Source organism: Lolium perenne, chromosome 6 (assembly GCF_019359855.2).
Source record: "Lolium perenne isolate Kyuss_39 chromosome 6, Kyuss_2.0, whole genome shotgun sequence".
Taxonomy (NCBI): domain Eukaryota; kingdom Viridiplantae; phylum Streptophyta; class Magnoliopsida; order Poales; family Poaceae; genus Lolium; species Lolium perenne.
The window spans coordinates 68,533,764-68,544,247 of NC_067249.2; the positions used below are offsets into that span (position 1 = coordinate 68,533,764).

General features: G+C 42.3%; 1 long non-coding RNA gene across 9 annotated transcripts; it reads left to right on the forward strand.

The window, feature by feature from the left end:
- The first annotated feature begins 2,138 nt into the window (after positions 1 to 2,138).
- LOC127307602 (uncharacterized) lies at positions 2,139 to 6,266 on the forward strand. 9 transcript variants are annotated; one of them, XR_007855689.2, is made up of 6 exons: positions 2,322 to 3,011; positions 3,087 to 3,158; positions 3,349 to 3,425; positions 3,658 to 3,784; positions 3,968 to 4,265; positions 5,110 to 6,266. It is a non-coding gene; the product is annotated as an uncharacterized lncRNA (long non-coding RNA). The 9 variants fall into 9 exon arrangements; XR_007855684.2 differs by having other exon boundaries at positions 2,139 to 3,011; positions 3,087 to 3,425; XR_007855687.2 differs by having other exon boundaries at positions 2,327 to 3,425; positions 5,110 to 5,211; positions 5,584 to 6,266.
- Positions 6,267 to 10,484: the final 4,218 nt, after the last annotated feature.

The following is a 10,484-nucleotide window of genomic DNA, read 5'->3' on the forward strand; positions in this document are numbered from 1 at the left end:
GAACCGTTGGAGATGAGGACGACGTGCAAACGCAACCACGTAGGTGCTACCTCCCGCCTCCTCCTGGAACCGTTGGATAGGAGGACGAGTCAGGCCACTCCCGCGAGCTAGCCGCTGCGCCTGCCGGCCGTCACGAGGTATGGCCGCCCCCTGCTAAATCAATTGAGAGACGGTGAGAGAGAGAGAAGGTCGTGGTGAGATTCATCTGGCTGTCGCCGCCCTTTTCGCTGGCTCCGTCCGGCCTGGAGTGGATCTCCGCGGCAGCGCTGCTCGCCGGAGGAGGCCGGGGCGGCGCATCTGGGAAGGGAGAGGGGCAGCTTACCTGGGAGGAGGCAGCGGTTGCGCGTCTGGGGAAGAAGCTCGGGGTAGGTTGAGCTAGGACAGGGATTCGATGACATTAAAACAGCATGGCACGCTGTGCCATGACCTCCCATCCACCCTACACTTTCCATCTAACGGTTGCAATCAAGCGATCAGAAAATTTTGCCAAATTTGTTTTTTTAGCCGCGTCCAAAATACAAAGTATTTTCGATTGAAACTTTCAGTACTCACAACATGAATCGTAGGCAATACGTACATTTTTTGTTTTGAATTTTTTGATGGTTTTCAATTTTTTTTTAAAAATCATCAAAAAATTCAAAACAAAAAATGTACATGTTGCCAACGAATCATGTTGTGAGTGCGAAAGTTTCAATCGAAAATACTTTGTATTTTGGACGCAGCAAAACAAACAAATTTGGCAAAATTTTCTGATCGGGGATGGCACGCTGTGCCATGACCTCCCATCCACCCTACACTTTTCATCTAACGGCTGTAATCAAGCGATCAGAAAATTTTGTTAAATTTATCTTTTTTGATGCGCCCAAAATACAAAGTATTTTCGATTGAAACTTTCCGTACTTACAACATGATTCGTTGGCAATACGTATATTTTTTTTTAAAATTTTTGATGGTTTTCAATATTTTTTTTTGGGCTGATTGGGATCTCGGCCGGGGTGAGGTTGGTTGATGCAGAGGTATGCGGGCGGCCATGTAGCGTTGGGGTATTCCCTGTATTCAGGTGAATACCAAAGAGTTTGAGCAATTTTTTATATATACATATAGTCAACTAGAAAGATCATAGCCTATGCCCAACTAGAGAATGCTCCTCCATTGTTCGCACAAAGCAACAAACTGATCGAACCCACTCGCACCGCAGTCAGCAGTGCGGCAGCCCTAGGCAAGTGGTAGCAGCGACCAGCAGGAAGTGGCGGAGCAGCGGCCATCAGCAGTGGAGCAGCCGACTGTGATGGGGCAACATCAACAAACAGGACGCTCCGCCAGCAGCAACGGAGCAGCCGGCCGTGATGGGGCGACGAGAGAATATCTAGTGCTACAAAGCTTTTCGGTGCTACTTGATTACAGCAATCTGGACCCTCCAATCCGAGCCAACGGAACGATCAAACATGGCTCCGCTTCGGCCACCTACCACAACAGTTATGCAGGTCAGACCTTTTATTTATTCAAATTGTGGAACGGCGTCCTTGTTTTCTTATCTCTCACTACTGGATCACTTTCAACTTTCAAGGTTGAGGAGAGCTAGCTCTTGGCAACATCAGTCCACAAATATTTATTGTGGGGCGGCCGCGTCCTCTTGATAAGTTTCGATTTTAGCTTGCGCGTGCGACACTAGTGGCTCAACTTCCCATGAAACGAAGCTGCCAAGAATACTTGCATCTACAATACCTCCGTAAGAGGCCGTGAGCACTGAGCAAGATGTTGCAAGGGTTAATCAGCCCCGTCCTTTATGAGCCAAACAAATCAGGCGGTGAAGTGCTGAGTTGCTCCTTCAACTAGCTTTGATTTGGTGGGCGGATTAAATCCCACATACACTGGATCCTCCAACTGACTTGAGCGAGGAGAGAGATTCCTGGAAGGATGGACCATGTATCACAATTCCAAAAAAAAGGGGGGATAAATTTGCATATGTGCGATGGTGGGTGTGAGATCTGCACATACACTGGATCCTGTCCGTTGAAATATATTTAATGGTCCAGATTGTTGTGGTAACTTGTAGCACACAAAGACATGGTAGTACTAGATATGATGGGGCGACATCAACAACCAGGACGACACTTGCCAGGTGCTCCCTTCTCTCCCTGATCCCTAATTTCTATTTCCCTCAGATTTCGCATTGCATGTCTTCCTATTTGCATGTACTCTAGCAGATTTCGGCCAAGACACCTGCAGTACTCTAGCAGATTAGCACATAGAAATAGGAGTACCATTATATTAGCTGTTTGCAAGCTTTGTATATTGTATAGCCTATTTATCTGTAATTGACTAATTATAAAATAGTATAAGCCTGTTGAGGAAGACGGACGCTGAGGGCATCAGCCAATCTCAAGTCTTTGGCACCTAGGCCTGTGTAGGATGCCGAGACAGTTTCGTCGGTGGCGTGTGGACCTGTCTGCGACGACCACATCTCTCCTCTATCTCTCACATGTGGAGGCCAGGCCGCAAAGTTTTCATCACGCTAGGATTCCTCATGCATCGGGCCGCTGGAGCCGCCGCTTCCCACCTACCGGCGCTGTTGTTGCTCGCTTACTGGCGCCGCCCTGTGGCGGTCCCTGCCTCCTGCGTTTCTCTACAGTCGGAGCTCCCCTACCCGCAAGCGTTTCGCCGCTGCTCGATCTTGCCCGCACGCATCCCAGCGCCTCTCCCCGCGCCCGGCCCCCCCCCCCCCCCCCCCCCCCCCATCTGCATCCTCTGCACCGACCCGGCTCCACCACATGCTTCACCAGCGCCCGAGCAGCCAGGTCATCCCTTCACCGCCGAGGCCTTGTGTGTTCCTGGTTTTGTGGTTGGTCGTGTGTTCAGCTTGATTGCCAGCGGTGGCTCTAGGCTCGGTCGCTGCAGCGCCGGGCCGCTGGTGGCCATTGAGTTTGCTCGAGAATTGATGTTTCCTTGCACTGAGGGTTTTTCAGATTGTAGACATCCACGCGAGTGAGTCTATTAGTCGTCGATAGTAGGTAGAGCTAGCTCCTCCTAATCTATAAGACCCAGATCTTTAATTCGCATCTGCACTTACATATGTTTGTTCTTAGCCTTCAAGATGCACCTTATGTCTTCAGTCTGGTTCAAGACACAAAATGAACCACCAATCTGATGGACTAAAGGTTACCTTCAATACAATTTCAGTCATTTGTTTGACAGGTTTTGAAAAGCTTCGGCAGCTTCAAATTAACTGAAGTTCCAGTTTAAGAAATAATAAGCTAGCTAAAAGAAAGTAAAGCATTTGCAATATTATTACCAACTATAAAGTTGTATTCTGAACAAAAAATCTACCATGCTCGCTGATTCATACAGCTTCGCAGCATATTACTACCAGTCTACCAGAAGTTTGTTGCTCAAGAACTGGCCTGTAGGAGCTGTCACAAACTGAGGTATGTACACTATTTTTTGTTGCTACAATGAACACACCGTCATTTTATTTTATGTCCACTCATTAGCTCAGATCTGGGTGACTGCAGTTTATGTTAATGCATCGCCTTTTCGCCATTTTCCCAACATATTGGATTAGACCTCTTGGTTAGGTTCATATGTTCAGCATAGGTTACTTCAGCTTTCTATGATATAACCATTTGTTTGATGCATTCTTTATTTTTGTTTTTCTAGGTTCCGGTGCATGCCAAGCTACGCCACGAGTATCTCCAGCAGCCAGTGGGTCGTGCTTGTGCACGACAAGCCGTCGCTGCAGAGGATGGTTTCACGGCGTTTCTAATTCTTCCTTCATTAAACAATGGTACTCAGTTCAACATGATCTTGAACATTAGAAATATTTAACCTTTAAATGTTGCCTCACTCCCTTGCATAACATCACCGAGACACATCTTCTATATGATAAGGCTATAAATTTCGTGTATGTTTCACTATGTGCTCAATAGAAATTGGCTGACAGAACAAACAATTTGTTTTGTACTTACAGAGATATAAGTTGGAAGTGGAGCAGAACCTGGACACGGTGCTTAGGTTCTAGAATGAATTTGTTTGTGGGGGCAGAAAGATGTGTATCAAGGTGTAAGAAGATGATCATCAAGTCTCGGAGGTGACAAAAGTATGTGGTATGTACTACATGCATGCAGAAATAAAATGCATTGACTATTTAAGCTTCTCTGATTCGTTTGTTATTTCTGATGGAACATAAAAATACTTCAAAAAATGACTATAATTTGCGCTGGAGATAAGGTTGTGATGAAAAGGAACTTGCGGGTGACGGATGCTAGGTACAATTTGGTTTCTGACATGTGTTATTTTACATGAGTCAATGTTTAACTAAGGCCATGCATTGCTCTTGGGAGGAAAATATTGTGATTTACTGATTTCTTCCTTTTACTCACCAGCATTATATTCGCTTCATATGCATTACCCTTGATTGTTACTCTGTGGGGAGAAAATGCTAAGTAGCTCGATGCAGAGATAGAGAGACTTAAGTAGCCCTGATTATGAGTCGTACTTTGTGATACCATTGCTACAGTAATGGCTACCTCACCACCGAATGTGACGTTCAGACGGGTTTTACTTGGACAAAGGCTAATAGCATGGAATACTCTAGTTCAACGATTGGGAGATATTCACTTATCTCCTGAACCGGATGAATTTAGATGGAATCTTCATGTAGATGGCACTTTCTCAGTCAAATCTTTATACAATGCGATCCTTCATTCTGATCTACCAGTTGATAATAATAAGAAAATTTGGAAGATGAAGATACCATTAAAAATTAATTTTTTTGGATGGTACCTTCGCCGAGGAGTTATTCTTACTAAAGATAATCTTGTTAAGCGGAATTGGCACGGAAGTTCAAGGTGTGTTTTCTGTCATCATGATGAAACCATCAAACACCTCTTCTTCCAGTGTAGTTTTGCGAGATCTATATGGTCAGTCATCCAAGTAGCGTCTACCCTGTATTCCCCGACTAGTGTGGCAAATGTCTTTGGCAATTGGCTTCACGGTATTGATTCAAGGTTTAAGTTGCTTCTTAGGGTGGGGGCGCTATCAGTTATTTGGGCGCTTTGGCTAAGTAGAAATGATAAGATTTTTAACGATAAAAACTGTTCTTTGTTGCAGGTCATCTACAGATGTACATGTATTCTCTGTTCATGGTTACCTCTTCAGCGGGCGGAGAACCGAGACCTATTTACGGAGGTCTGTACACGGTTGGAGGCTACGGTGAGGGATACTTTTTCCCTACATGAGTGACAGCATAGTCTACGGATTGAAGCTCCACCCTCTCCTTAGGCGTTATATAATTCATCGTTTCGACATGTATTTCGCCTTTTTTTCATATTTGGTTCCAGAAACTAGAACATGTGTGTGCATCCTGGTTATGCAGAGGCTGGATGTAATTGCTTATCACAAGTAATAAAGCATTCTTTATCGAAAAAAAATGAGCCGTACTTTGAAGATATACATGATCTAAAAAAATTTCCCGTTGTAATGATGCGGCATTAAGCCCATACATGTGCTGGCTCTACCAGATAGCTATGGTGTCTAAGATATGTGTTAATCCTGCTAATCCAGATATATTGTCTTTTCAAATAGGTGTTCTATTTTTCTTACAAGATCGGAGTTTATTCTCTGTTGCAATATTGCTTTGAGGATGATGGAAAAAACATTATTTTTGGTAGAATTATTGGAGTGAAGTGTTCTGTTGAGTGGATTGCTAAAAGAAGGGCAGTGATTTGAGTCTACAAAAATGGAGCCTGCTACTGTGGCTTATCTGTATAAGATCATATCGCACAAAGCAGTAATAATAAGTGGTTTATAGGATTTGTTTTCCTAAATTGTGATCTAATTTGTGGAACACAGTCTTTTTGCTCCAAGATTAGTGACCAGGCTATGGCACCAAAAGAAGTACGAAACCTCCCAGACTTGATGATCATCTTCTTATAGCTGGCTCCAAGATTACGATCTTTTTGCTCCAAGATTAATTTGTGGAACACGATCTTTTTGCTCCAGAAAGAAGTGGTACAGTTTGTATGTTTTTTTTCTTTTGACTCAGAAGAGGTTGGGTCGACAATCTATCAGTACTACAGTGTATCTTGATATGGAACAACAAACCCATGTTTCTTTTGTATCTGCTACTTGCTGAGGTATGACCGAGGATCAGAGTTAAAAAATGTTGGCATTGATCCAGAGTGAATTGGTCATATAAAGCTTGGAGCGTGATGTAGTGTTGTTTCAAAAATATTGTGTGAATGAATGGGAGTGTTGTGGTTCTCACCCGGATGTGCGTGTCATCCTTAATCTAAATTGTGTCATGTGCATGGAACCTGCAGTGACGTAGACAAAAACGTTTGCCACTCTACCATGTTGGCCATGCTATGCTAAAATGAAATGTAGACGGCGAGGCGAAGCTCGCATATCCATCTAGTCTACTTTATCCTTGACGAAAACGGCAATTCCAGCGGCATCACGCTCTATATTCTTCTTCTGCCTGCCTGATCCGTGAAATGTTTGCATAATTACCACCAATCTATCACGTATAGATGAACGTCGAGTTAGTGATTACGGACCGAAGTACAACTGAAATGGCACCAGTTAGCTATGTCAGTGTTAAAAAACTGTTGCAGTTTTTATGGTTTGTTATGCCAGTATGAAGCAACTTCAGTGGTAATTAAGATCTGAAAGCAGCACAGCTAATTACCTTGTTTCTACAGTTGTGTTATAGCTCTCGTCCAGCCGTTCTATTTAACTGAATGGGAAGAAACAAATGCCATCTTCAGAGATTTGAAAAACCTTAACGTTCACACCAGAGGCACGATGATCTGGCGTGCTTGTATGGATCGCTGCTATTTGTACAAGGAATAATATTTCGTTTCAATAGCACAACGGGGTGGTGGCGCAGTTGGATAGCTCGTAGGTATCATAGCTAAACTTGAGTGATCCTGAGGTTGAGAGTTCGAGCCTCTCTCACCACCACCATTTGTGATCTTGTAGTGATGAACCGCTCCGTGACAACTTGGGTCGTCACATCTGCACCTGAATCATCAGGTGAAGTGAGCATGTCTGAACTTGATCACCTTTTTTTTTCTAGATTCTTTGATTCATTATACATGCAATCCAGTATATTTACAGGACTATATTTTTCATGTGACGGCACCACATTATTTGTCGACATTTCTGAACTATATTTTGTACCACTGAATCTGGACATTTTCTTTTATATGGTTCAATGCAATCTGTCCTTTGCTCATGTTTTGTATTGTCCTGAATCTGCTTGGGCTCCTCAACCAAGACGATGTCTTCTTAAGATCTGGCCATTAACCATTTTATTTAGGTTGCTGTATTTACCAAACCGTTCAGCATGCACTTGGTCACCTAACTCAGATTACACACGGAAAGGAAGTGAGTTATGAAATGGCTTAAATATTTTGATTACACAAAAGAAGAATCAGAGTATATAGGTAGCTTCTGGTTTTGGATTTTATTTTCTGGGACTTTTGGTGTTGAAGATGGAAAAAAATTAGACGGAAACTTTTGGAGTTGAAGAAATGGGGAGTAACTTCAGATGAGGGAACGCATCATTTGTCGTTCGACTTTGCCGAGTTTCTTAACATATATCTGTTATGCCAAAGTGGCAAGTGCCAATGGGACAAATTGTTAATTCAAACTATCGCCAGTTTGGCATACACGTTTTTGCTAGCTGGCCACTCAGTTCACCCCATCTTCACAGATTTGGAAAATCTTGACAGGCACAACGGAGGCGTGTGAATGAAATTGTATTGTTTCGTATTGACAGCACAACGGGGTGGCGGCTCAGTTGGCTAACACGTTTGTTTCCTGAGGTGTAGAGTTCGAGCTGCTCTCACCCTCAGAACCAGAGTGACCTTGTAGTGATGAAACGCTCTTTGACAACTTGGGTCGTCACATCTTCACCTGAATCATGCGGTGAAAGCGAGCATATCTGAACTCGTGTCTCTTCTTTTTGAACTAAGCTTATGTGTTACCATCTTGTTATCACAATGTATGGGAAGTTATCAAAAATGTTCTTAAACGCAATTGCCCGTTTCTCTTAATTCAGCAAAATGGTTTCATTAATTCCACTAGATAGACTTATCTTCTGAAAATATTTTGGGAATTGCTTGGATTTGAGCTTAGTGATTACTTGGCCCTCACTTCTCTGAACTGTATTTGGTGCCATGGAAGCTTAACCATTTCGTTTATATGGTATAGTTCAATCTGTTCCTTGCTCATGTGCTGTTTAGCGTGCCAATATTTTGGGTGCCACGGAATCTGAACCTTTTCGTTTAAATGGTTCAGTTCAATCTGCTCCCTGCTCATGTGCTGTTCAGTGTGGCAATATTTTGGTATCATCAGCCAGGTTGGTATTCTAACTTCTATGTTCGAGCTTCTTTGTTCTGGAGCTCACTCTTTGTTTTCTGTACAGAATTTCCCCCACTTTAGACTGCAATGTCCTCTTTGTTTACTCATCCACACAACTTGACCATCGTGCTAGAGATGAGAGGCATTCAAATTGCAGTCTACAAATGGGAATCGAAACAAAAGCACATGGTTATTACAGTGCCTGGATATTTACCCAAACCTGGCTGGATCCTGCTCGTTGTGTTCGGCCCCATCTTCACATTGTCTACTCCATTCTTGACGCTTGGAATAGCACCACGCCACCACCATATTCTTCTTGTTCATCTGCCTGCTTGATCTGTGAAACCTTTGCATAATTACCATCAATGTATCACGCACAAAAGAACGCTGAGTTATCGATTACGGTTTATGAATCACTGAAGTAAAACTGAAATGTCAGCAGTTAGCCATGTCGGTGTTATCCCCGTAAAAGAAAACAAAAACTATGCCAGTGTTAGATTGTTGCAGTTGGCAAATCATTAACTGGTCAGGGTGTTTGTTTAACTGAATGGGAAGAAGCAAACACCATTTTCATACTTTCAGAGATTTGGAAAATCTTAACAGCTACAACAGAGGCACACCAATGAAGTTGCATCCTTAATATTGATATTTGTATGGATTGCTTCTATTTGGAACAATAATATTGCATGACGGGGTGGTAGTGCTGTTGAGCGCGTCCCTTCTTTGGTTATGTGACTTTCTAAAGTGATTTTGTTTGAAAAACTAGCATCTTAACCATGTTTGCCTAGGCTGCCAGAAGTTTCTCGGTCTGCCACTGTATGCATGCTTTGGATTATGTACATGGTATTGCGAAGTAAGTGTTTTGGTGTCTTTTGTCAGCACTTATTGTCTTGAAGCCTTATATATGGCATGAATGGATTTTCTGTAATTTTGTGAATAGTTTGATCAGGGATACCTTAAAAGGAAGATAGTAGGTAGAATGGTAGGTTGGATTTTGAGCTTTTCTTGATAATGCCTCAAGAAGTCGCTTGAAATAACAGTAGCAGTGGAAGGTACTAGGTAGTATGGTATACTGAGTGGTGCATTATATTTTGAGCATTTTTTTATAATGCCATCACAGCTATACCGGGCACCATTGCTTCTTGAGTTCTGGTTACATGTCTGAATGTGAGAATAAATCTAGAATAGACCTTCCTGGCAAGTGAGAGAAACTGAGTAGTACAGCCTAGCAAATCAGATACCTTAAGATGGTGACTGTGTTTACGGAAAAGCAGATTCTCTTTGCATATGTAGTGTCATTACATTTTTCTGCATCTGCTTCTGTGAAATAAGTTGATTATTATAACAGTGACAGTAAATGCAGGAAGCATAGTTAGGCTGAAGGTGAATGCTTTGCCTGAATCAAGATGTTGCTAAAAATACTTCGCTCTGTTTCAGGAAAACCCAGCAAAGAAGGAAGAGCGGTGCATTTTGGCACGAGATGGAGAAAGAAATATGTATGAGGATCTTGCATTTTGGCTTGGAAACCAGCTAACTAACCTGAATGGCCATTGACGTATTCGCTTTGCTGTTCTTCTCCTCTACTTTTATTAAGACTACAATGTTAACTGGTGTTGAATGTGCGTCAAACCTATAACGCGGACTTGTGGCTCTCGGGTGCAACGCACCCCCATAGACCAAAAAATTTATAATAATTCAAGTAAGTAAAAAAAAAATGAATCTTCCTGGAAATAAAAGATGATCAAGTTTGTACTCGTAAAAAAAATGTTTGGACACGAAATGATTTCCATAGACTTCAGGGCAAAAAAGAAAAAATTATGACAAAAATAAAGTGAATAGTACCTGGTCATGGGGCATTTCGAGTTTGTTTTTTTACCCAGGATACAATAAAAGTAATTTCCTAGGAAAATATTTTGTTTCAGGTATAATACCTGATCATCTTTAATTTCCAAAAAAAATATTTTTTTAAAACTTTTTTTAATATTTTTTTTATTTTTCCAAGTATGGGGGTGCGTTGCACCCGAGAGCTCCTTTGTATTTCCCGTCAAACCTAAAACTATAAAAAAGCTTGGGAAAAACAGTGGGCGGAACCGTTTTGTGTGGCGCATCCTCGCCTA